Raw genomic sequence first — 27023 nt, 5'->3', positions numbered from 1 at the left:
CTAATAATAAATCTCTGTGTCAGGATTTGGAAGCTGGCTGGTGGGACAGAGAAAGACGAGCTACCGTAAATGCGAGGACTTGCCTGATTCTTCTCCTGGCAGCTCCGTTGGGCTTGACAGGAATCCATTTGATCACAGTACATTTTGGAATGCCAGGAACAATAGGACAGGCATCTGACCTTTCAGCTTCCCAAAAGCCAAAACTGAGGTCTAAGCTGATAACAAGGCCAAAGCCCAAGCTGGTGGAAACCTGACACATTACTACTTGAAAGTCAAAGAATGGGGGCGGGGCGGGGGAGACTCGACTTCCAGCTGTGTCTTCTCACAAGACTTCTAGAATCAAGCGATTCTTGGCCATGAATCAAAAGCAAAATCATCCTGTTCCTCAGTGGATTCGGATGAAAACTGGTAACAAAATCAGGTACAACTCCAAGAGAAAACACTGGAGAACAAAGCTGGATTCACACAATGGCAAGACTGGGTGTTTATACTGAGTCATGGATGGAGTTCAACGTTTTTAACCTGGAGACTTGGTCCTGTTTAAATTGGGAGAGTGGTTTGTCCAGTAATAAAATGTAGAACCTTTCAAAAAAAAAAAAAAAAAAAAAGAATGGAGAGGGGGAGTGGAAAAATTAGAGAAAAAGACTGGTTAGTCACTCAAGATTTCTGTTGCTGAGGGTGACAAGGGAGAAGGGATGTCCAGGGGAGAACCGCCCGGTCACTGCACATGGCTTTCAGGAGTCTGGAAACCTGGATCTAAGGAAGAGAAGTGGAATCCAGTAAATAAATGAACTTAATAGTGGAGCTAGGGTGAGCCAACTTTCCTAGCAATGAGGTCATTCAATTCAATAACCTTCGGATAGCTATGGAGACACAGAAGCATTAGGAAGCCCCCTTGCTAATGATCATTTATATGAGAGGAAAGAAAAGATGTCTGCCATGACAGAAATACGCTCTAGAAATCCCTCTCAACCTAGGGAGGTAAGTAGGAAACATCCATACAAAGATGCATCCTAAAAAGCCCAGAATCACGTGAATTCAAAGTGGCTAGACAGCAGTGACTAGCATGCAGGGCAAGTCTGAGAGGTATTGTTAATATTGATACTTACTGCTGTGGGGTCAGATGCTGAGTGGTCAGATCTGTGAGCACGATTGACTTCTACGGCAGAAGAACAAAGGATGCAAGCAAAGTAAAACCAAACTCCTCATCTTCCTGCTGCCAAAAAGGGTCCCATGGGGGCTGGAGAGATGGTTCAGTGGTTAGAGCACTGACTGCTCTTCCAGAGGACCGGGTTTCAGTTTCATCACCCACAGGGTGGCTCACAACCATCTGTAACTCCAGTTCCAGTACATCTGGCGCCTTCCTCCAACCTCCTCCATTGACAGGATCTTTAGTGGTACACATACATGCATTCAGAGAAGACACTCATAAACACTCATTCACGTAAAATAAAAAGTAAATCTTGTTTTAAAAGGCTCCCAGACAAAAGCAGGTAGAGTAAGGTTCAAGGTCAGACAAAAAGAACTTTATTTCCTCCAGGTAAAATAAATTATCAGAGTTGGAAGGATGCATTTAATTGGTGTGTGTGTAGGGGGAATCAACAATTTTGTTGAGCATACCTGCAATCCCAGTCCTTAGTAGGATCACTGTAAATTCAAGGCCACACTAGGCTACAGTGAAATATTACTTCAAACAATAGAAAAGCTGTGTGGTAAAAAAATCTTTAGGGGTGTGCAGGCCGACGTGCAAGCATGTTCACATGTGTGTGGGTACATGTGTGTGGGAATGCATGCGGAGGTGAGAGGTTGATGCCAGAAAAGTAAGGCACAGATGTCTTAGACATGTGCCCAAGATCATACAGGTAATTTGGGGCAAGAACTCAGATTTTCTTTTTCTTCCTCCCTCCCTCCCTCCTTTCTTTTCTTTCTTTCTTTCTTTCTTTCTTTCTTTCTTTCTTTCTTTCTTCTTTCTTTCTTTCAACCAGTCCAGTGGCATCAATCTAGCTCTCTAATTAGTAATCTTAAATGGATCTCAAGCATTTTCAAGTGTCTAATTCACAGTACATAGGCTTGGCAAAAATCAACCTGTGAATAAACAGACTCCTGGATTTGAGACAAAAATGTATTTATCCAGGAGGGTATTTAATGCCCATGTTGCTGACATGTATGCATCCCTGCTTGCATTTTGTCATTCAGGTAGGGGAATTGGTACCCAAGGACTTGTCAGCCAGCTGGTCAAGCATGCCCCTGCCATGCCATTGGAGACATAAAGACATTCAGCCTGAGCAAAGGCCTGCACCTCCATTAGCTGTTCAAAGACAGGGGACACATCACAAAGGTCCTGTCTGGTGGCACTCCAGATGAGCCTATGACATCCTGAAGCATCTATAGTAAATGTCTACGTTCTTTGTTAAATATGTACTTATTAATTGTTTGTAGGGGTCGGGGTAGGTGGGCATAGGTGTGGAACTCAGAAGACAACTTGAAGCCATTTTTGCCAACCCAGTATCTGTTTTTAAGTTGGCACATTTAAAGTTGGGTGGATTTTCACGGTCAAGTAGGGTAGAATAATGATGCCTAGAGTTTCCCCTAAAGTACAGAAAGAGCAGAAGAGAATTATTTCAAACTCCTAACGTGTACCTGACAAGCCTGGGCTTTCTCTGAAGTCCGCTTCTTGACTAATATTTAGAGACAGGCGGTATGTGGAAATCATATATACTGTCTTAAAATTCACTTGTTATAATAGTAGATTGATTGCTCATTTCCCGGTCTTGTTGGCTGCACTGTGTCCAGGACGGCAAAGGTACTTGTCATTAGCAGATAGTCACTGAAGTTTTTTGTTTGTTGTTTTTATTAAGGCATCATCAGTTTGTTATAAAAGGGAGGCATGGGCTGAGCGGTGGTGGCTCACGCCTTTAATCCCAGCACTTGGGAGGCAGAGCCAGGCGGATCTCCGTGAGTTCAAGGCCAGCCTGGGCTATAGAGTGAGTTCCAGGAAAGGCGCAAATCTACACAAAGAAACCCTGTCTCGAAAAACAAAACAAAACAAAAGGGAGGCATGGAAATTATTTACATGATGAATAATAGTTCAGACCGTCAGCCGAATGGGCAGCTTCATGTGACACCATTTCAACAATGATTTCAGTCCACATACTTTCCAAGAATTCACCGTCTCTTGTCGTCTAGAACTACTTTGGTGCCTCCGTATCCTGGGAGAAGACTTTGTCTCCGACCTTCACACTGACTGGCTGAATCTCTCCACCTTGTCCTTCGGCGCTCAATCCCACAGCCACTACTGTGGCTTTCAATCCTTTTCCTTGAGACTCTCCGGAAGCATCATGCCACCTTTGGTCATGGTTTCAGCGGCACACCTTTCAACCAGCGCTCTGTCAAAGAGCGGGAGAAACTTTCTGAAAGCGTGTCTGGTTATAATTTATGCCGCTGCGGCTCGGACTCTGCAGTCGGGCTGCGCAGTCCGGAGTCTGCGGCCGGCTCTGGACCCGTGAAAAATGCCAGGCAGCCGTCACTGAAGTTTGAAGAGACAGTGGGCACTATGTTAGGAACTTCTTTTTGCATAGCTCAGACATGTGAACAATGGGAAATATCTGGGTGAAGTATGTAGAGGAACTTGTACACCACCTCTGTAACTTATGCTTAAATTTGAAATTATTCCAAAGTAAAAATACTTAAAATAAAAAATTGATTTATCAATATACTCCATGATGCACTTTTATTTTCCATGAAAAATAATGCTTTAAAGGATTTCTTTTGAGCTGAGCTGATAGCTAACTCAGTAGCAAAGTACCTACCTAACATGTGTGAGGTCTAAAATTTAGATCCCCAACACCTGTTTTTATTAGCATACAGCTGATAAAGAAATAGTTGTGGTAAAATATGGACTGAGGACATTTATCTTGAGACCCTCTATACATCCGAGTTCTCACTGGAGTAAACCCTAGGGTCAGCAGTTAAGAGGGAGGCTTCCCAGGCCTGTGGACACTTGACGTCATGGGTGATACTCTGAGATCCAGAGATTTTGAATGAGAGCCCAGGGTATTCCTGTAGACTGTCAGAGCCATGGTCTCATTTTAGAAGAGATCCTTATACTATACTATACTATACTATACTATACTATACTATACTATACTATACTATACTATACCTTCTACAAGTTCCTGACAAAGCCCTCACCTCAGTCTGAAACTAACCCAAGTTCTCTGACCTCATTATTGACCTTTGCCAAAATCAGACCAAGGACAGCTCTCAGAGACGCTGGGACGTCCCAGCTGTTCTACTGAGCCAGTGTAGGAGACCACAAGCTGCCCTACAGTCTCCTCGGTTCCCTTCCCTTTCTGCTTTCCCAGTCTCCGCTTACCTCTGTCCAGCTTCCTAGACATTCACACCATGTGTATCCTTGCCACCTTATCTTTCTTTTCTCTCTCACAGATATGTTGTTATACAATCTCATAAGGTGACCACAGAACTGAATATTCACAGCTTCTGTCCTGCTTGTGAACTTGAAGGCAACTGGCTAATCAAACGCCAGGACTTCAAGGCAGCCCACAGTCAGGAGTGCTCTTTACTTCTGGCCCAAGGCAGTTCGCCATGGACAAGTAAACTACTTGGCAGGAATTTGCCTGAAAATCCCTTATGCCATGTCTAGAGAAGTAGAGCCGTGAGCAGTGTCATTCAGCTGGGTCTGGGAAATGCACTTGGAGGTTTCTCACCGCAGCCTGTTACTGTCTGAGATTCTGCAATGTTCTTTAGTCCCTTACATGAGGATTCTATCTAAGCAATGCTGTTTTCACCTGCTAGTCACGACTTTCCTAGTACTATTACTACCATACAAGCACTATATTAACAGACCCCACCACGCCCTCAGCTCCAGACAGCACCCGGACTCCAAGCAGAAGATCAGAAGGTGTCTGCTCCACGTGCTTCTCACACGGCTGATCACTGAGTGTGACCTGCCCCAGCTGTTAGTCTTTTCTTACCTGGGGGATATTTGAAGAATGAATCCTAAAGAAACCCTACAGGGGCCCATGAGATGGTTCAGGGGTAAAGGTGCCTCTCTGCTACTAAAGACCTGAGTTCGATCCCTGGAACTTGTATGATAGAAGGAGACAAGACTCCTACAAGTTGTCTTCTGTGGTATGCTCACAGGCAGGTAAACACACACACACACACACACACACACACACACACACACACACAAGAATTTAATTCTTAAAAACAAAATAATCCTCCTGTGTGGCTCTTATATTTAATAGACTAGTCTCATAGGGTGTGCTACTATTCAGGCTAGTAACCCAGAAAGTTATGGAATTCTTTTATGTTGGTGTTTTTATTGTTGTTGTTGTTGTTTGTTTGTTTGTTTTTCTTTTTGCTTGAGACAAAGCCTTGGCTGGTCTAGAACTCAGTATGTAGACCAAGCTGGCCTTGAACCCATAAACATCTACTTGCCTCTGCCTCCTAAGATCTGGGATTACAGGTCTGCACCTCTACATCCAGCCCAGGGTTTATTATACCCAACCTATCTGAAGTATCCAGAAAAACAGCGGATGTAACTCAGCTTAGTAAGCCTTTGTAGAGTACTTACTTAGCATGCTGAAGCTCTGGGTTTTATCCTCAGCATCACATAAAAATCACCTGTAATCCGAGGACTCAGTTGGGGGAAGAAGATCAGAAGTTCAAGAGCATCCTGGGAGCTTGAGGCAGCCTGGGGTGGCACCATGGACCACCTCGTCTCTGGTGGTAGCTGCTTATTCCCGTCTTCCTCTTTTAACAAGTCACGGTCTGACATTTGCCCTCTTGGTACTGTCTCTTCCGCTGCTAGCACTTTGATCTTTTTTTTTCCCTCTTGTTTCTTAGAGTTTCAGTGCCAGGGGACATTTTAGAAATTATTCAACTGTAAGCCGGGCGGTGGTGGCGCACGCCTTTAATCCCAGCACTCGGGAGGCAGAGGCAGGTGGATCTCTGTGAGTTCGAGGCCAGCCTGGGCTACCAAGTGAGTCCCAGGAAAGGCGCAAAGCTACACAGAGAAACCCAGTCTCGAAAAAACCAAAAAAAAAAAAAAAAAAAAAGAAATTATTCAACTGAGCTGGGTAAATTAGCTCAAGACTAAGCTTGGCACTTGGGAGGGGAACTGCTGGGAGTTGGAAGCTAGCCTGGGCTCATAGTGGGTTTAGGTCATCTGAGGCTGTGGAGTAAGACTTTGTCTCAAAAAACAAAAAACAAAAATGAAAAAAAAATCATTCAACTGGAAGTGTTTATATACAAAGAGTAAGTAGTTGCTGAGGTCAACACATGGTGACTGTGCCCTGTGAGCCAGCAAGGGGCCAGGTCTCAGGGAAAGGGGGTGGGGGTGGACAACAGCAAGTTCAACGACAAGCTGTCTTGTAGAAAACAGGAAATGCAGTCATTTAGGATAAACTTGCTAGAATAGCTCATATATGGGGGAAAGCGAGAGACGCTGGGGTGGTGGACTAGTCAAATCAGAGGTCTGATACTAAGCTAGGAGCAAGTGTCAGAACCCAGGAGAACGACTAGGATTTCCTAACTGAGAAAAGATGGAGGGTAATGAACAGCATACCAAGATCTGATGGACAACATTATACGGGATCCATAAGACCCAGGAGAGAGGGCAGGCACAGAGCGGTGACGAGCCCTTCAGACCAGAGGTAGAAAGGGAAAGGAACTCACAAAAACTAAGCGCATAGCACGGCGCCTCCCTGCGCTTGGATACGTTTGGTGTTCAGTATGTGAGCCATAAAAGGGTGAAGGCAAAGGAAGAGCCAAAGAGGACTAATATTTTCAACTACAAGTACTATTAAAAAAAAGAGGAGAGCTGGGCGTGGTGGCGCACGCCTTTAATCCCAGCACTCGGGAGGCAGAGGCAGGCGGATCTCTGTGAGTTCGAGGCCAGTCTGGTCTCCAAAGCGAGTTCCAGGAAAGGCGCGCAAAACTACACAGAGAAACCCTGTCTCGAAAAACTAAAAAAAAAAAAAAAAAAAAAAAAAAAAAAAAAAAAAAGAGGAAGAAGAAGAAAAAGGTGGGGGAAGAGACCTTACAAGGGGGTCCAGTTATTTGAGAAAGACCGTCAGATAATGGAAGTGGCTGCAGAGCAAAGAGCAGCAATCCTGCCGCCAGAGGCAGTCAGCCCAAAAACGTTGCTGGGAACAGTAGAGTAGAGCTCCAGTCCACGCAAGAGTTAAGATTAGGTGGACTCCCAGCACCTGGCAGCTTTTGTGCTTTATGAAGGTGGGTGCATGTAAACTAGTCATGTGCATGACTCAAGACCAGGCCACTAACTGGCAACAGTGAGGGGTACCAGAATTTAGGACTATCAGGTTCTGGTTTTGTATTCTTACCACCTCAACGTTTCAACTTGGCATCTTGGCTCATCTCAGGGAAGAAATTTAAGTTGAACTTTGGGTGCTGTCCAGAAACACTCCCATAAAAATAAAATCAATAAGAATGGATTCTAGGGGATGGAGAGATTGCTCAGTGCTTAAGAGCACTGGCTACTCTTCCAAAAGGCCAGGGTTCGATTTCTAGCATCCACATGGCAGTAACTCCAGTTCCAGAGGATTTATCTGGTGCCTTCTTCTGCTTCTGTGGGCACCTGGCCCACAATATGGTGCACAGGCATACATGCAGGCAAAACATCCAGACAAATACATTTCTGAAAGAAAGGAAGGAAGGAAAGAAGGAAGGCAGGCAGGAAGGAAGGAAGGAAGGAAGGAAGAATGAAAGAAAGAAAAAAGAAAGAAGAAAGAAAGAAAGAAAGAAAAAAAGAAAGAAAGAAAGAAAGAAAGAAAGAAAGAAAAAGAAAGAAAGACAATATTGGTCCTGAAATGAAGCAAAGCGCCGTTTGGTTCCGCTGCAGTGTGGCCTGAACAGCATGTGACTTTGAGAATATGACTGAACTGGCTGTTAGATACAACTGCATTGCTTTGTATGGACACTGTTTCCTTATGGGCTAAAAAAGCAAACATTTTTATCAGATAAGGATGCTAGATAAGTGAGCATTTGTCTCCAGACAGAGTGATTAACAACAAATAGGTTGATAGACACATACACCGTGTTTAGGTCAGTCTCAAGACCATACAGCAGAGGGGAATAGTATTCATTTAATTTATGATCTGCTGTAGCTCAGCTTCCAGGCTGGTGCCTACAGAGATAGGCACAAATCGTCAATGTACTAAAAAATCAAAGCGGCAAAGAGCCATAAGAGGAAATTTGGGGCCAGATAAACATAATTTCCCCCCATTTCATGTGTGAGATATGCACATATGCATATGTGTAGGTGGGTGGGTTCATGTGCACATGGCACATGTGCACTTGGAGGTCCAAAATGTCATGAGGAATTATCCTCACTTGTTCTTCCACCTATTCAGTGAATCAGGGTGCTCAGTCAAGGATGACCTTGACTTTCTGACCATCTGGCTGGCACCCCCAGACGCTGGGATCACAGGGCATGAGCCTTACTTTTTATGATGTACAAGTCTCATACATGCTAGGTGAGCACTCTACCAACTGAGCTACATATCCTAGCCTTTGAAAAAGTACCTTATTTTCTACTCTAGACCACAAGAGTTGGGCATTTTCACACTTAATGGGTAAAACAGGTATCAAATTTTAGTGTTTAATGGATGAAACTGCCTTCAGACTGTAACTGTTTGGAAAGACTCGTGATGAATGACTGGAATCGAAAAACACAACTCCTGAGAGAGGCTGCCTGCAAGGGCCAGCTTTGAGGGAAAGCATATTTGCAAATTACTTGGATTCAGAGTCCACAACATTTATGGTCAGTCATCTTGGTCCTCAAGAAATGTTCAAATCCTGAGTCTCTGCCGCCATCTCACTCCAAAGCCTGTTAATGAAGAATTACTTGGGGATCTTCGCATCATGATGGGAGAGGCTCTGGTGAGGGATTGCAAGACAGAAACAACTCCCTGGAAAGAAAAACTAAGTAAAAAGAGCCGCTTCCTGATGTTCAGGTCAACTGCCTGTTGGGTAGGGAAAGATTCCTGCTAGGAAGAGCATGAGATAGATCTGTTAGTGACACAGGTTCCACCTCAGGGCAGAGGGACCAACACCTCAGAAACATCACATCCAGAAATGAAGATCCTGGGATTCTTAGTGATTTGTGGCACATTGAAGATTCCTCTCTCTCTCTCTCTCTCTCTCTCTCTCTCTCTCTCTCTCTCTCTCTCTCTCTCTCTCTCCTTCCTCAGAGGCAGAGAACTCACACAAATCTTGGTCAGTAGTAGACTAGGTGGGTCCAAGACACCAACACCGCTTGAATATTTGGTCCCCACTAAGTGAAACTGTTTGGAAAGGATTAAGAGGTGTGGCCATATTAGAGCAGTTAAGTCACTGAGAGTGGGCCTTGAGGTTTCAATAGACTCCTGCCACTCCCAGTCTCTCTGTCTCTGTCTCTTCTTCCTCCTACTTTTGGATCCAGATGTGAGCTCTCAGCTGTTCCTGCTTCCATGCTTTCACTCTGCCATCATAGACTTGAGCCCTCTGAAACTATAAGCCCAATTTCTTGCCTTGGTCATGGTGTTTGGTCACAGCAGTAGAAAAGTAGCTAAGACACCATATGACCTCATCTTAGTGATCTAGCACTCAGCACATGCAGCTCAGCCCTCAAGCATGCAACTTGGCCATGGTCACATCAACAAGCACACCCCCAACACACACACACACACACACACACAAATGCAAAAAACTCAACATTTTTTTTTGCATGAGTCTTCCTCTAGTATGGCCTCCACCTGCTAGATGCTGGCATAACCTGCAAGAATGCAAGAATGGCAGAAGTTGGTTATATCTGGTCTCCAATTTCAGCCCATCTCTTAAATGTTTTATGGGTTGCCTCTTCAAAGTGAGAAGTGCTATGCTAAAGAATGGAGTCTACCTCTGGGTGGAGACATGGCATTGTCTCCTCCTTTGGGAGTTAATTCAACTGGGCAAGTCAATCCAAGTGTCTCTAAGATCATTACTGGGCAGGGCTCCCCAGTCTTTTGAGATATATCATTTCCTAGTGGGTATGTTTTAAAATCCAGAATACTTAAAATTAAGGATGAAATATTTACAAAAACCAAATACATAGATAGTGACAGGTGTAAGAAAGGGACATACTTGATATGTTAGGTATTTGCAGTATTTAGGAGAATGTAGAGTTGGGTGCATAGTGTTAGGTCCAAAATGCCCCAAATGGTAGTGCTGGTGACAATGTCCTAAACAGAAGGACTTTGGCCAGGTAAACAGAAGAATTGTTATTGGGTAAATAGAGGCCTAACAGAGGGTTTCTATTTACCAGGAACCCCCCTTATTACTCCCGAAAGGTCAACTACCTTGAGCAAGGGCATCTAGTTCCTGGCCAATTTGAAAAGCCTGTATCAACTCAAAGACCCTGTCGACTGTTCTGTAAAATCTGCTTGCTGTTCTGACATTTTTCCTCTTCTCTCTGTCCCCACTCCCACTCCAGAGATAGCTTTGGCAGCTTGGTGCCCAATAAACTTTCCTTTCCACACATGGAGTGGTCTAGTACAGTGGTCTCACTGTGCCCTCACTTACATAGAACTCTAAGAGAGACTGTTCATGTGTCATGTCCTAACAGCTGGGTCCAAACCTGCTAGAGAGAATAACTATTACAGTAGCAAATTAGACTAATGAATCTAATATAAAAGCTACATGACTTGAAGTGGAATTTTCTTTTTCTTTTTTTTTTTTGGTTTTTCGAGACAGGGTTTCTCTGTGTAGCTCTGCGCCTTTCCTGGAACTCACTTGGCAGCCCAGGCTGGCCTCGAACTCACAGAGATCCGCCTGGCTCTGCCTCCCGAGTGCTGGGATTAAAAGCATGCGCCACCACCGCCCGGTGGAATTTTCTTTCTAGATTAGTTTTGAGACAGTTAGGAAAACATAGAATTGAATCACTTTTATAAGTTGTTACATTTATATGACTTTTAAGAACACAGTGATGTTTTGTTGGTTAGCTTAGATGAATAACTTAATAAGGGCATGTAATATATTACACTTATAAAATATATTTGGAGTGCCAGGAGACTGCTCAGTGAGTAAAAGTACTTGCTACCCAAGCCTGACCACCTGAGTTTGATCCCCCTAGAAACCAGATTGGAAAAAAAAAAAAACCAGATATGGTGATGTCCATCTGTTATCTGAGCACTCCTACTGAAAGATTGGAGGCAGCAGACAGGAGAATTGTTAAAAAACTTGAAAGTCACTGTTCTATGGCTGTGAAGAGACACCATGACCAAGGCAACTCTTATAAAAGAAAGCATTTAACTGGGGGCTGGTTCACAGTTTCAGAGGTTTGGTCCGTTATCATCATGGTGGGAGCATGGTAGCATGAATGTTGCTGGAGCAGTAGCTGAGAGCTACATACTGAACTGCAGGCAGAGAGAGAGAGAGAGAGAGAGAGAGAGAGAGAGAGAGAGAGAGAGAGAGAGAGAGAGAGAGAGAGAATGGGCCTAACACAGGCTTTTGAAACCTCAAAGCCTACACCCCCCACAACCCTGTGGCATACCTCCTCCAACAAGGCCACACCTCCGAATCTTTCTAATCCTTTCCAACAGTTCTACTCCCTGGTAACTAAGCATTCAAATATATGAGCTTATGAGGACCATTCTTATTCAAACCACCAGAGTCAGCTAGCCTGAAGTACATTCTACAGCCTCAGAAACAATCAGAAAACTTATCTCCGTGAGAATGGAAGATGAAAACTGATTCCCCAAAGTTGTCCTCTGACTTCCACACATGTACAGAGCACATGCTGCATGCAAATACCACACACATACAATGATAAAAATTTAAAAAATCAATTAGGGGATGGAGAGGTGAATCAGCAGTTAAGACCACTCTCTCTGTTCTTACAAAGGACCCAGATTCAGTCCCCAGTATCCACAAGGATGCTCACAATTATCTGTCTTCTGGCTTCTGCAGGCTCTATGTACATGTAGTATATTAACATTCATGCAGACAATAATCATGCTCAAAATAAGATAAATAAATTTAAAATAGAAGTTGGAGCCAGGCGGTGGTGGTGCACGCCTTTAATCCCAGCACTCGAGAGGCAGAGGCAGGCGAATCTCTATGAGTTTGAGGCCAGCCTGGGTTACAGAGTGAGTTCCAGGACAGGCACCAAAATTACACAGAGAAACTCTGTCTCAAAAAACCATTAAAAAAAAAAAAAAGAATACTTGATAAAACATCTGCGTTCCTGGACCATAGTCATTCAACATGGCTCCAAAATGAACTATCTTCTTATCTCCTTTAAGATGAAAGTTTCGGTTTTTGTAGCGACAATTATGGCATCACAACATGGGACTCTGAGAATGATTCACTTTTCACTGAAGGAATCAGATGAATGGAAGCCATGTACCTGCATGGACCCACTGAGTCTAGGCCTCCTAATGTTTTTTCCTCAGGTGAATTGTTGGTAAGTGCTTTCCAGGGCTCTGGGCCTCCCTTAATTTGGTTAGTCCATGGTCCATTTTGTTTATTCTGAGCTGGTTAACAAGAATCCTATTTTGAAGGCTAGAGAGATGGTTTGGTGATTAAGAGCACTAACTGCTCTTCCAGAGGACCCAGGTTCAATTCCAGCACCCACATGGCAGCTTACAAGTGTCTGTAACTCCAAGATCTGACACCCTCACACAGACCTACATGCAGGCAAAACACCAAAGCACATAAAATAAAAATAAATAATTTTTTAAGAAAAGAATCCGGCCGGGCAGTGGTGGCGCACGCCTTTAATCCCAGCACTCGGGAGGCAGAGCCAGGCTGATTTCTGTGAGTTCAAGGCCAGTCTGGTCTACTGAGAGAGATCCAGGAAAGCCGCAAAGCTACGCAGAGAAACCTTGTCTCGGAAAAACTAAAAAAAAAAAAAAAAAAAAAAAAAGAATCCTATTTTGTTAAATATTTTCTTTATCTGCTTTCCAAATATTTGGTTTAAGGCAGTGGTTCTCAACCTTCCAAATGCTGTGACCCTTTAATACAGTTTCTCATGTTATGGTGACCCCCAACCATAAAATTATTTTGTTGCTACTTCATAACTGTAATTCTGCCACTGTTATGAATCATAATGTAAATATCTGATATGGGATGTAAAGGGTCGTGACCCACTGGTTGAGAACCACTGGTTTAAGGTCTCTAATTTGTTTGCTTTGATAGCATTTTGGTCTAGACATTTGGTTTGAGTTCTTTGCTTGATTTGGAACCTCTAAAGTCATTTTGGATCTGACTGTGTTAGCTTGTTTTCAGTATTTTGTTCCCTTTTGGAACTCTGAAGGCATTTTAGTTTTTCTTTTATTTGTCTTGGTTCTCACTGTCTTTGAAAAATTTGATTTGTTGCCATTTGGCCTTTGTCCCCTGACACTCCTCTGTCTGCATAATTCTGCATTTTTCTGCTGCTTCTCCTGTGACCCCACCAAAGGCACTGAAGGTAAAAGGCACTTGTTCCTTCCTACCCAAAAGTGTGGAGGTGTCTGGGGGAACACCCCAACAAACACACCCAGTTCCTGGGTCAGAAGGAACCTTATTGGTTCACCTGGGAAGACATGTATGAGGGATCGGTTCACCCCATGTCTTGAGCCCCCTCACATTTGAGTAAGATGCAAGATAACCCCGAGACCCAGTTGGAAAAGGTGGTCTCAGGGCGAAAGCTGAGAAAGTTGATGCATATATATAAAATGAGAACCTTGTGCATATATATGCGTATGTGCGTGTGTGTGTGTGTGTGTGTGTGTGTGTGTGTGTGTGTGTGTGTGTGCATGTGTGTGTTTGGGGAACAAGGTTTCCAAAAGGAGGAAATGTTTGGAGATAAACTGCCATCAGGTACTCTAGCTGGCTTTATGCATGATAATTACTAACTTGCAAGTATTTGGGAAAATGGAGAGACACATTTACTACCTCCAAACTGCTTTGTCTGTGCGCTTATCCAAATCCAAAACAATGAAGTTTTAAAAAGGAAAATCACAAACAGGCAGGCTGCTTTAATTAAAATGTAAAATGATTTGGGGGTGGCGGTAAAAGTGGTAATTAATAATTATAAATAGCTCTTAAAAAAAAAAAAAAACAAATAGTACCTGTGAGCTAAATGGGGGTTAAACAAAGAATTAGTTAAATCTTTTTACGGTTATACCAAAACCTCAGGTAAATTCCAAAGCAGCTCCCTCTTTTCTGACCTTGCTTCTTCACCTCTGAATTTCAGTTTTCCTCGAGCAGCTTTGTCTCATTTACAGTAAAGTGTCTTTATTATACAAACCAGCCCTAAGTGTCCTTTCAACCTTAAAGCCAAAAATCTCAGTGCCACTATCCCCCGCCCCGCCCCCGCCCCGCCCCCGCCCTGCCCCCGCCCAGGTGGCGGTCCCTACAGTTTAGGGGAACTCAGGTTAATAATCCAACGAAGCCATGTCTGTGTCCCTTCTGTGGCCAACATTTGACTGATCAATCTTATTAAACATGGGCTCTGTGTACCTTTGCTTCTGTTTTTCTAACAAGAAACCCACTAAATATTTGGGTGTTCTAACATCAAAATAGACATTTCCTAGACCGGTCCATACTCTGCTTCTGGGTCACGTGGTTTTTCTGGGGGAATATCTGTGAAAACCTGATCCCCCCACACACACACCCCGCCCCCACCCATGTAGTGGGTCTGGTAGGTATAAAGATAATCTAAAGAAACCCTGTGTCTCTCAGTCTGATTATCAGACTGTTGAAAGAATGGGCCCTAAGGATGTGGGAGTTTCTCTGGAAATCTCATGCTGTGAGAGGGGGCTTCAGCCAGAGAGAGAACTTGTCTCTCTAGAAGAGATTTCACACAGTTTGAACAATTTGTCAAACCGCCTTATTGGATGAAACTAAAGCCTGGATAATAATGAGTCAATGGTGAGTATAGCGGTACCTTGGCCAGGACTGCTTAGATGTGCATGTCCTTGGCTGTGTGTGTGTGTGTGTGTGTGTGTGTGTGTGTGTGTGTGTGTGCGCACATTCAGGACCCTAAAGATAGACTTGCAGGACATCTGTCCCTGTTCCCAATGTGACTGCATTAAATAAATCTATCTCCCTTTCCTGATTCCCACTTTTTTATATATAACTTATTTATTTTTATTTTATGTACTTGGTGTTTTGCCTGCATGCACATTTGTGTGAGGGTGTTGGGTTCCCTAGAACCAGTTACAGACGGCTGTGAGCTGCCATGTGGGTGCTAGGAATTGAACCTAGGTCCTCTGAAAGAGCAGCCAGTGCTCTTAACTGTTGAACCATCTCTCCAGCCTCTGCTTTTCACTTTTAAATTGGCTCTTTTAATTAGATTGTTGTGAATAGGTAGCCAGACCTGACTTGGCACAAGTTGTGACCACCAAGTCACCTGCTAGAAAGCAATCTGGGACATACTGAGAAACACCCCCTTCAGCTATTTAGAGAGAGAGAGATAGAGAGGGATATTACCTTAAGTCTATATGGCAAACATCATCTTTAGATCTTTTTTGCTATCAAGCCTTTCTCATATCTTAAAGAAATACATTAAACTTTCTACCTTTTCTCAGTGGAGCAGATCTAATGTCATGTAATTGTGTCATGTGTCTATAGTAGTTGTTTTAGTATATTTTTGGTGGTTTTCATATGTTGTTTGTGCCAAAGTGGTTTGTTTGTTCATTTTTTAACGAACTATGGCCACCTCAGTTCTCTTTTTAAATTCATTTTTGTTGTGTGCTAAAATTATTTTTGTAGAATGCCCAATTAAAATGTATGTGTGGATTCAAATTTAAATATTGTGGACATATATTAAGGCTTGATAAATACATACTATTTTACAAATTTGAGTACTCTAAACATCTTAAAATCTGTAAAAATGGTATCTTTGGAAATGCTGAATGTTTCATAAAGCTTCAGTGTTATGTAAGTAGATTTTGATAAGTATTTCCTTCCAAATAAGATTTTCTTTTATATAAGATAAATATATAATCATAAATTCATAAGATTTCTTCAAATTATTTCTGATATAAAACTGTTAAGCGTTGCCAGGTAGCGGTGGTTCATCCCTTTAATCCCAGAGCGCAGGAGGCAGAGACAGTCAAATCTCTGAGTTCAAGGCCAGCCTGGTCTACATAGTGAGTTCCAGGACAGCCAGGGCTACACAGAGAAACCTTATCTTGAAAAACAAAACAAAACAAAACAAAAACCTGTTAAATGTAAGCCTTCTTTATTACGGTTGGATCATATATAAATTAGTAGATATGTTTCCTGAGCATGTCTACGCTGTTTCCTTTTCATAATGAGGACTATAGAAAATATAATCCTAAGGCTGGAGAGATGGCTCAGCTGTTAAAGGCTAGGCTCACAGCCAAAAATATAAGACAATATAATCCTAACAAACAGTGATGTTCAAAATCTTGGCTTAGGGGCTGGAGAGATGGCTTAGTGGTTAAGAGCACTGACTGCTCTTCCACAGGACCTGGGTTCAATTCCCAGCACCCACATGGCAGCTCACAACTGTCTGTAACTACTGTTCAGGGGATCCAACACCCTCATACAGACATATATTCAGTCAAAGCACCAATGCAAATGAAATAAAAGTAAAAAAAAAATTGATTAAAAAAAATCTTGGTTTATTAAGCTATATCTTGGGCTGAAGAGATGGTTCAGCAGTTAAGAGCACTGGCTGCTCTTCCAGAGGACCTGGGTTTAATTCCCAGCACCCACATAGCAGCTCACAGCTGTCTATAACTCCAGTTCCAGGGGATCCCACACCCTCACACATACATGCAGGCAAAACATCAGTGCACATAAAATAAAAACAAATCATTAAAATATATTTATGTATGATTATGTATACAAACTTTCTGTCTAAATGTGGTTATGTTTTATTTTTACATAATATACTTACTGCCAAATTGGCTTGTAAGTAAGTGCTTGTGTAAACTAAAGTTGTTAACTTGGCTCAGCTTCATTTTGGCTCATAGTGAAATTAAAATTTTAAGAAATAAAATAATGATAAAAGACAATACACACACACATACACACACACATATATATACATATATATATATATACATATATATGTATATTTGTTTTGTTTTGTTTTTGAAACAGGACTTTTCTGTGTAGTTTTGGTGCCTGTCCTGGATCTTGCTCTGTAGACCAGGCTGGCCTCGAACTCACAGAGATCCACCTGGCTCTGCCTCTGGAGTGCTGGGATTAAAGGCATATGCCACCACCGCCTGGCCCAAAAAGTATATTTAGTAAGTGTGACCACACACATAAAACAAATAGAGATGGGTAATGGCCCTAAATCTTTTGGGGGAACAATTAGCCTGAGTTTTTAAGTTTAAACAATTTAAGTCTGCTCTTAAGGACATGATAGCATGCAGTTCTGCTTAAGCTCTTATCTCCCTGATCCCTGTCCCACTTGAGTTCTGTAACGTGCTGCTTATCAAAGAACCTTAAGAGATGATTACCCCTACTGTGGGACATGGTTTTCCTAATAGACAGTTACCCTCCCTTGAGACACTAAACTCTATTCCAAAGATAAAGAGGGTAGAACTGGAGAGACGGCTCCAAAGGTTAAGAGCACTGGATGCTCTTCCAGAGGACACAGGTTCAATTCCCAGCACCACATGGTGGTTCACAATCATCTTGCGACTCTAGTCCCCAAGGACTGAACACCTCTTCTGGCCTCCTCAGGTACCAGGAGTGCATGTGGTGCACACACATACCTGCAGGCCAAACACCCATAGATGTAAAATTAGTAAGTTAAATAAATACATTAAAAAAAGAAGGTAGCTCGTGTCTCTGTTTTTATATATGTGTTTATAGTACAAACATTTTAAGGATTTTTTGGCCATTACTGCTTCTTTAAAAACAAACCAATGAGTGCCGGGCGGCGGCGGCGGTGGTGGTGGTGGTGGTGGTGGTGGTGGCGCACACCTTTAATCCCAGCACTCGGGAGGCAGAGCCAGGAGGATCTCTGTGAGTTTGAAGCCAGCCTGGTCTACGGAGGGAGATCCAGGACAGGCACCAAAACTATGCAGAGAAACCCTGTCTTAGGGGGGAAAAGGCAAAAGAAAAAAAAAACCCAGCAACAACAAATTAACAAATGAACAATCAAGTTTTTCAAGATCCTTATTTTAGCTAGGGTGAGTTAGGTAGGAGAAAACTCTTAGTATTTTTTTAAGATTGACTGATTTTATTTATTTATTTATTTATGTCTACAGTGTTCTGCCTGCACACCAGAAGAGGGCACCGGGGCACCGGATCTCATTATAGATGGTTGTGAGTCACCATGTGGTTGTTGGGAATTGAACTCAGGACCTCTGGAAGAGCAGCCAGTGCTCTTAATCACTAAGTCATCTCTCAACCTCTGTGCCATCTCTCCAGCACCCAACTCTAAGTATTTTTAAATTGTCGTTTTGAAAACCTACTTTGAGGCTTAGACAGACATCTTAGAGTTTATAGAACGTTTTAATGTGTTACACTATAGTGATATATTTCAAATTATTTATCTTTATTTTAGTTAAAAAATAATACTAGTAATCATAAATGCCAAGCTTTGACCTGTTCAGGGTGTCTTATAAACCGGATGCCTCATAAACACAAATAAAAAGTAAAAGCTTTTCCTAGCAAAGAACCATTTCTTTTTTTTTTTTTTTTTTTTTTGGTTTTTCGAGACAGGGTTTCTCTGTGTAGCTTTGTGCCTTACCTGGAACTCACTTGGTAGCCCAGGCTGGCCTTGAACTCACAGAGATCCGCCTGGCTCTGCCTCCCGAGTGCTGGGATTAAAGGCGTGCGCCACCACCGCCCGGCTGCAAAGAACCATTTCAAGGTACCTGTTGCAATAACTTAAATCTTTAGTAAGTAATTCATTTAAATTTGATTAGGAAAACAAATTATTAACGTACTTCGCTGTGTTTATACTGTTAGATATCTAAGATACGTATGTTTTCTGTAATTTAGATACAGCCTCCTGAGCTTTCATTTAAAATTACCTCATTAAAATTGTTTTCTAAATTTTGTAATAACAATAATAATGTTAAAATTAAGTAATGCTGCAAATATTTGTTAAAAATACAGTTAGAACTAAGTTAAAATACTATAAAGGTTATAAATTGTTTTAAGGTTAATTCTATACCCTGAGATAAAATTAATGCTTGATTTTCTACAATTTTTGTTTTTGTTTTTGAGACAGAGTCTCCCTATGTAATCCTGACTGTCCTGGAACTCACTCTTAGACCAGGCTGGCCTCGAACTCACAGAGATCCGACTGGCTCTGCCTCCCGAGTACTGGGATTAAAGGCTCGCACCAATACACTTGGCAAGTATTGATGTTTCTTGATGTATTAGTATCTAAAATATTCTATAGTACAATTAGCTGGAAATAAAAAATAATTAAACAATTTTTGTATTTTACTAATAAAAAAGGAAACAATACTTTAATGACTCCTTCAGAAGTCCCATTTCCAACCATTTAACATAAGTAAGATAGTTTATCAAGTACAAATAACTGTATATATGGGAGAAACTGTTTAGTCAATTTTGTTAAAAATATGTAACTTTTGATTATTAGAAGCGTTTCTATTATTAGAAGTGTTTCCATTATTCTATTTGGTATATTAGAAGTGTTCATCTGTGACCTTACTCCATGAGGCCAAATTATGTTCTTAATTACTTAATTTTTAGGTATAGCAATCTATATTACAGGTAAATGTTATGTCAGACACACAGGGTGTTTAAAAAAAAAATCCGATCCAGATCATGGTGGTTAGTAGTGTTGCTATGATTCAGGAGTTTCTTTCTTAATGGTCTTTACCAGCTGTTCCCCTCTCCTGGGTACTGTCCTGCCCACTCCTCATCCTCATCTACCTCAGATCCTAGGAATGAGCTTCCTAGCTACTACGAAAGACCTTAAAATATTTAATAAATAATATGAGGTCTCTGCATGGACAAAATCTGATGCTTAGCCAACAGAGGGAAACTTGAACAAAAATTCCTAAAATGGCCGTGTGGTGGTGGCACACGCCTTTAGTTCCAGCACTCGGGTGGGAGAGCCAGGCTGATCTCTGTGAGTTCAAGTTCAGCCTGGTCTACAGAGCAAGATCCAGGACAGGAACCGAAACTACACAGAGAAACCCTGTCTTGAAAAAAAGAAAGAAAGAAAGAAAGAAAGAAAGAAAGAAAGAAAGAAAGAAAGAAAGAAAGAAAGAGAGAAAGAAAAAAAGAGAGAAAGAAAGAAAGAAAAAAATTCCTAAAATGAAGCTGTGTCTGGCTGTGAACAGAAACTCTTGAAATGAAACCATGTCTGCAGAGCCTGATTAGAATCTCATTACTGTGGAGAGAGTGGAATTTTATAGGTTCAGAGGATAATTACCTTATTGGGCTACTTCTAGCCCTCTGGAACAGTGGTTTCTTGCTCACCTCTGTGTTGGAACTAACATCTTATGACTGAATAGATAGCTTTTGGAATCTATTAACTTAGCAGGCCACTAGCTTCCACCAATCCAAAAGCCAAGAATGTCATCAGAGGGGCTGGAGAGTTGACTCAGTGGTTAAGAACACAGACTGCTGATCTTCCAGAGGATCTGGGTTCAAGTCCCAGCATCCACATGGCGGCTCACAACTGTGTGTGGCTCCATTTCCAGGGGACCTGACACCCTCACACAGATATGATGCAGGCAAAACACCAATGCACATAAAATAAAAATAAAAAAAGAATGTCATTAGACACATCTTGGGTCTGTAGGAAAGCTCCCCTGTCTCACTGTCCCTGTCTCTCTGATGGACCCACCAGTGTATTTTAAACTTGCTTTGATTTATGACTTTCTTTGTTCTGTACCACTATAAAACTTCATGCTTCCATGTTAGAACATGGAATTTGGGCTGTCTTAAATCTGTGTTCCCAGGCCATGACTACTCAAAATGGCTCCAAAATAAGCTATATTTTATTCCCTTAGATGGAGGAGTGCTGTGGGATGGTCTGTATGTCAAATGTGTTGCTGATTGGTCAATAAATAAATCACTGATTGGCCAGTGGCCAGGCAGGAAGTATAGGAGGGACTAACAGAGGAGAATTGAGAGAACAGGAAGCTGGGTGAGGGAGACACTGCCAGCCGCCACCATGACAAGCCGCATGTGAAGATCCTGGTAAGCCACAAGCCACGTGGCAAGGTATAGATTCATAGAAATGGATTAATTTAAGCTGTAAGAACAGTTAGCAAGAAGCCTGCCACGGCCATACAGTTTGTAACCAATATAAGTCTCTGTGTTTATTTGGTTGGGTCTGAGTGGCTGTGGGACTGGCGGGTGTCAGAGATTTGCTTTGACTGTGGGCCAGGCAGGAAAACTGGAGCTACAGAGGAGGGGGTGGGGAAGAGGAGCAGGAGGAGGAGGAGGAGGTGGGGGGAGGAAGCCCACCTGCTGTTCTTGCAGGGAACTGGAGTTCCCAGCATCCACATCTGGAGGCTCAGAACCACCTGTAACTCCAGATCCAGGGTATCCGATGCTCTTTTCTGGCCTCCAAGGGTACCAGGCACACATACCCATAATTAAAATAAAATTAATCTTATTTAGTGTTGTGTGTATGTGTGGCTACACACATGCTTTGATCCTGGTGTGAATGTCAGGAAGGCCAGAAGGACAACTGGCAGCATTCAGCTCTCTCTACCATGTGGGCTCTAGGGAATAAACTAAAGTTCCTAGGCTTGGCAACAAACACCTTTGCCCGATAAACCATTTCATTGAGACCTGAGAACATAAATTTTTAAAAAGAAAGCATTTTTTTTCACATTTTATTTATTATTGTATGTATGCATGTGTGCCATAGGGTGTGTGAGGAGGTGAGAGGAGAGTGGGGGCAGTCTGTTCTCTCCTTCGACCATGTGGGTCCTGGTGATAAAACTCGGTCATCAAGCTTGGTGGCAAGTACTTTTACCTGCAGAAGCATCTCCATGGCCCAGAGGACTTAATTTCTTTTTCTTTCTTTCTTTCTTTCTTTCTTTCTTTCTTTCTTTCTTTCTTTCTTTCTTTTTCTTTCTTTCTCTTTTCTTTTCGAGACAGGGTTTCTCTGTGTAGCTTTGGTGCCTATCCTGGATCTCGCTCTGTAGACCAGGCTGGCCTCGAACTCACAGAGATCCACCTGGCTCTATCTCCAGAGTGCTGGGTTTAAAGGCGTGTGCCACCACCACCCAGCTAATTTACTTTTCTTAATCAAGTAGCCCTCTGAATAGTCTTTCCTAGGCATAAAAGTGACATTTAAAATGTTTTCTGCTGCTTGTATTGGGAGCAAAGGACAAATGTCCTTCCACCCACAGATCTCCAGAGAAACCAGAATGTTAAACACACAGGATGGTCTTTCCAATGGGAAAGATGTAAAACCTGTTTTTCCATCCAGAAAGCTGAGAATTGGAAGTGAGTAATAGCCTGGTGATCTGTGTTATCTGTTGGGTCAGGCCATATTAACCTTCTACAACCAGAACTGGAGGTAGCTAGTAATCTAAATGGCCTTTATAGCCAGGGGCTCCCCAAGCTCCCACAGCCAGAGCCGGAGATTCCTAATTACTAAACGACCCTTACATTACCTGTGTAGCCAGAGGCTCCCCGCAAGCTCCTACAACCAGGAAACAGAGGTGGCTAATAGCCCAAACGACCTCTACACTATATGCATGACCATGACTACACCAGACCCCCACTTAGGCCCTTAAGCTAGTACAGGTAGCTTAATCCAGAAACCATCTTCTTGGAAGAAATGACATGTACCTAGTCAGGTTTTGTTGTAATTATGTTTCCTTGCTTCCTTGTGCGCTGGGGATTTTATTACACCAAAACTTTTTTTTCCAAATTATACTATGTTTAAATTTATTGGGAATAAACCACCTGGCATCAGATTCCCTGAAATCTTGATCCAGGTTCACAAAGTCAATCTCACCTCTTCACAGTTCACTTCCCTGCCTACCAGGTCCCCCTTGTGTTTGTTTGTTTAATTTTTTTTTTGTGTGTGTATGGGTGTTTTGCCTGCTTATGTGTCTATGAGTCATGTGCATGCCTAAATTCAGAGGCCAGAAGAGGCTGTCAGATCCCCTGAAACTGCAGTTACAGATGATTGTGAGCCAGCCCAGGTCCTCTGGAAGAACATCTAGTGCTATTAACCACTGAGCCATCTCTCCAGCCCCCAAAGGGGCATTTTAAGAACTCACAAAACCAGTCCATTTTATGAGATGTTTTCAGCTGTACCACAGAGTTGGCTTTGTTGATTGTATTCTCAATTCTTGTTTTTGCTGGGCACTTTAGAAGGGAGGTGTGGTGGTTTGAATGAAAATGGTCCCCATAGGCTCATAGGGCGCGGCATTATTTGAATTAGGACAGGTGGCCTTGTTGGAGTAAGTGTGGCCTAATTGGAGGAAGTGTGTCACTGGGGGTGGGTTTTGAGGTTTCACAGTCTCAAGCCAGGTCCAGTGGCTCACTGTCTCTTCCTGCTGCCTGCCAATCCAGATGTGGAACTCTCAGCTCCTTCTCCAGCACCATGTCTGCCTGCATGCCACCACGCTTCCCACCATGGCACGATAATGAACTAAACCTCTGAACTGTAAGTCAGCCCCAATTAAATGTTTTCCTTTGTAGAAGTTGCTGTGGTCATGGTGTTTCTTCACAGCAATAGCACACTGACTAAGACAGGGGGGATGTAGCTGGTAACACAGGATCAACAGCTGAGGCTCAGGGGCACATCATAGACGATGGTGAGACCAGAAGTGAATCCTGGATCATCCTAAGGGTTCTTCTCCCCCCTCTCCATGCTGCCCCTGGTGAGTTATTCTGAGTTAAAGGCAGTCTCCTCTTGGCTTCTGGAAGAACTGGAAAAACGAAGCAGGCCTTCTTTGAGGCCACTGATGGTGATGGCAGAAAAAGTCCACAAAATACACTCTAAGAAAAGTTAAAATTTGGCCTATGGGGGCTGGAGAGATGGCTTACCGGTTAAGAGTACTGGCTGCTCTTCCAAAGGTCCTGAGTTCAATTCCCAGCAACCACATGGTGGCTCACAACCATCTATAATGGGATCTGAAGCTCTCTCTGGCGTGCATGCAGACAGAGCACTCATACCTAAAAAAATACATAAATAAATAAAAGCCAATTTAAAATTCAGCCTATGATTGAGTCACCATCCTCACCATAATAAAAAAAAATCACCATAGGGATTTGTTTCTTCTTGGCCAAACTTGGATTTGTTTGCTTGTTGTTTCGGAGGCCTGTAGTCTTGAACTTTGTGCTCAAGTGTGACCTTAAACAACTGACCATCCTGCCTCTACCTCCTAAGTGTACCTGGATTTATGTGGTCCTAGGGATGGAATTCAGGGCCAGGCAAACACTCTACCAACTGAGCTATATCCCCACCAAATTTGGAGTTTTGTTGGGTGACAAAACAAGCAAACAAAACCCACAGCGGATTGTTAAGCAATCAGTTTAACCTTTCCATAAATCAGAATGCCTGCTCAGAGCTAACTCTCTCTCTCTCTCTCTCTCTCTCTCTCTCTCTCTCTCTCTCTCTCTCTCTGTGTGTGTGTGTATAAGCACATATTCATATAAGAAGGTAAATTTATAACAATGAAAGTGAGTGTGTAATATTCTACCAACTACAGATTTGTTAGGAATGCAAGTATCTTTGGTCAGGAAAAAAAATCAACAGTGTAATGTAACAGTACTTGGAATTGACTACTTAGGTCAATTGGTGTTGGCTTTGGAGCAACTTGCAACACGGTACAGCATAAAGAGCTTTATAACAAAGGTCCTGTGAGTAAGCACAACTTGGCAGAGACCTTGTGGTGGTTTGAATGAGATCGGCCCCCACAGGCACTTATGTTTGAATGCTTGGTTCCCAGTTGGTAGAACTATTTGGGAAGGATTAGGAGGTGTGGCCTTATTGTAGGAGGTGTGTCACTGGGGGTAGGGGTGGGCTTTGAGGTTTCAAAAACCCACACCATTCCCAGTTACCTCTCTCTCTCTTTCTCTCTCATGCCTGTAGGTCATGTGTGAGCTTTCAGCTACTGATCCAGTGCCGTGTCTGCCTGCCTGCCGCCCTGCTCCCTGCCATGATAGTCATGGACTCCCATGAGGCTCCAAATTAAGTGTTTTCTTTTATAAGTTGCCTTGGTCATGGTGTTTTGTCTCAGCAATAGCAAAATAACTAAGAAAGACCTGGAGGTAGGCAATGAACACAAAAAAGCAGTATCAGGGAACTGGGGAATCCCAGCATTTGGGAGGTTGAAGCAGGAGGACTGCCATGAGCTTGAGGCTACTCTAGGTTATACAAAGAGTACTAAGCAGAGAGGGCCACACAGTGACATCTTGTCTCAAAAAAAAAGCAACCAATTAACATCCTCAAAGGAATAAATCCCTCCTCCCATCTTTGCCAGGTCAACCAAACACTCCAGTATCTCCAGGACTCTGTCGGGAAGTGGAGGCAAAACCATGATTTAGAAACTAGTCTGAGCTGACGGGCGGTGGTGGCGCACGCCTTTAATCCCAGCGTTCGGGAGACAGAGGAAGACGGATCTCTGTGAGTTCCAGGACAGCCTGGTCTACAAAGTGAGTTCCAGGACAGTCTCCAAAGCTACACAGAGAAACTGTCTCAAAAAACCAAACCAAAAAAAAAAAAAAAAAAAAAGAAGAAGAAGAAGAAGAAGAAGAAGAAGAGGAAGAAGAAAAGAAAGAAATGGTTCTGAGCTGCATACTCAGACTCTGTCTCAGAAAAGAAAGATAAAAGATAAAAAGGGAACTAAAGTAAACTTGAAGCTCAGTTTGGCAGTTCTGAAGATGTGGGTGCGGGGATCACCTCTGCCCTAATTTCCAGATTGCCTGCTCAGGAGAGTCCCACTCCAGTCTGCAGTGAGGGCTTGAGGATACTGTTACTATCGCTGTATTTACCTCGCCTGGAACTATGTAGACCAGGCTGGCCTTGACTCAGAGATCCGCCTGCCTCTGCCTCCCTAGTGCTGGGATTAAAGGTATTTGCCCCAGGCCTAGCCACGTTAAATATATGTCCATTTAACAAACTTTATTCTTGGAACAGAAGAATCAGGCTAGGAAAGCCTACAGATCCCAAATCTGAAAAGCTTGTGAAACAGTTTCTCTAAAAACTCTTTCACTGTGCATAAAAGTTTTCACTGAGGGGAAATGGCCACTTAAGGGGATCCTGTCCCATTTCAGGCATCCCTAAATGCTAACAGCCCCCTTAAACGGAACCTAACCATCTTCTCTACTGAACCGCAACAATTCACGGGTACACAATTCACGGGTGCACCGCTACTTTGGACCACTCAGAATAAGTCTTGTTCCTTCCAGCCAACCCTTTCATATGTTGAGTTCTCATGACCCCTGGCCTCCAAATGATGCCTTCTCTGGCAATAAGACAACTATTAGTCAGGGTTCTCTGGAGGACAAGGACTGCTAGAGTACACGTACGACAGGGGATTTACTGAGACGGCTGACAGGACGAGGTCCTGGCGGTCCAGCAATGACTGTCTCACCCTGGAGAAGCTGAGAATCCCAGAGCTGCTCAGTCACCCAGGCTTCAGGTCTCAACATTTCCAGTCCGGTGCTGAAGACCTCGAGCATTCCTGGAGGGCCAACTGTCTTCTGTCTCCGTTGGAACCTGAGGAAGCTGGTTCTAACATCACCAAAGGGTTACCACAGCAACAGGACAGAAGGACTCTCCAGAGGAGTGAAGGCAGACACTCGAAAAGCAGTCTCCTCTACCACATCCTTTTATCTGGGCTGACACCACATTTCGGGTGGGTCTCTCTGTTCAAATAATCTGATCAAGAAAACTCCTGGCAGGCGAGCCCAGAGGCACGCACATCAGTTGATGCTACATGCCGTCAAGATGACAACCAGGAGGAACCGTCACCGTGACCTATAAAACGGCTCCTGCTGTCTGACCCAGTAATTCCAGTTTGTAAAAATATGTCAAGTAGGAATAGCTCAAAATTAGGAGTAAACTTGTACAGTTC

The 27023-nt window shown here is 43.0% G+C and overlaps 1 long non-coding RNA gene across 1 annotated transcript; it reads right to left on the bottom strand.

Moving 5' to 3' along the window:
• Positions 1–631: 631 nt before the first annotated feature.
• On the bottom strand, positions 632–26920 carry LOC131919467 (uncharacterized). The gene is made up of 3 exons (XR_009381259.1): positions 26541–26920; positions 1110–1159; positions 632–756 (listed from the first exon to the last, which is right to left on the bottom strand). It is a non-coding gene; the product is annotated as an uncharacterized LOC131919467 (long non-coding RNA).
• Positions 26921–27023: the final 103 nt, after the last annotated feature.

The sequence above is a fragment of the Peromyscus eremicus genome, chromosome 9, assembly GCF_949786415.1.
Source record: "Peromyscus eremicus chromosome 9, PerEre_H2_v1, whole genome shotgun sequence".
Classification (NCBI taxonomy): domain Eukaryota; kingdom Metazoa; phylum Chordata; class Mammalia; order Rodentia; family Cricetidae; genus Peromyscus; species Peromyscus eremicus.
This window is presented reverse-complemented; position numbering and strand designations above follow the sequence as displayed.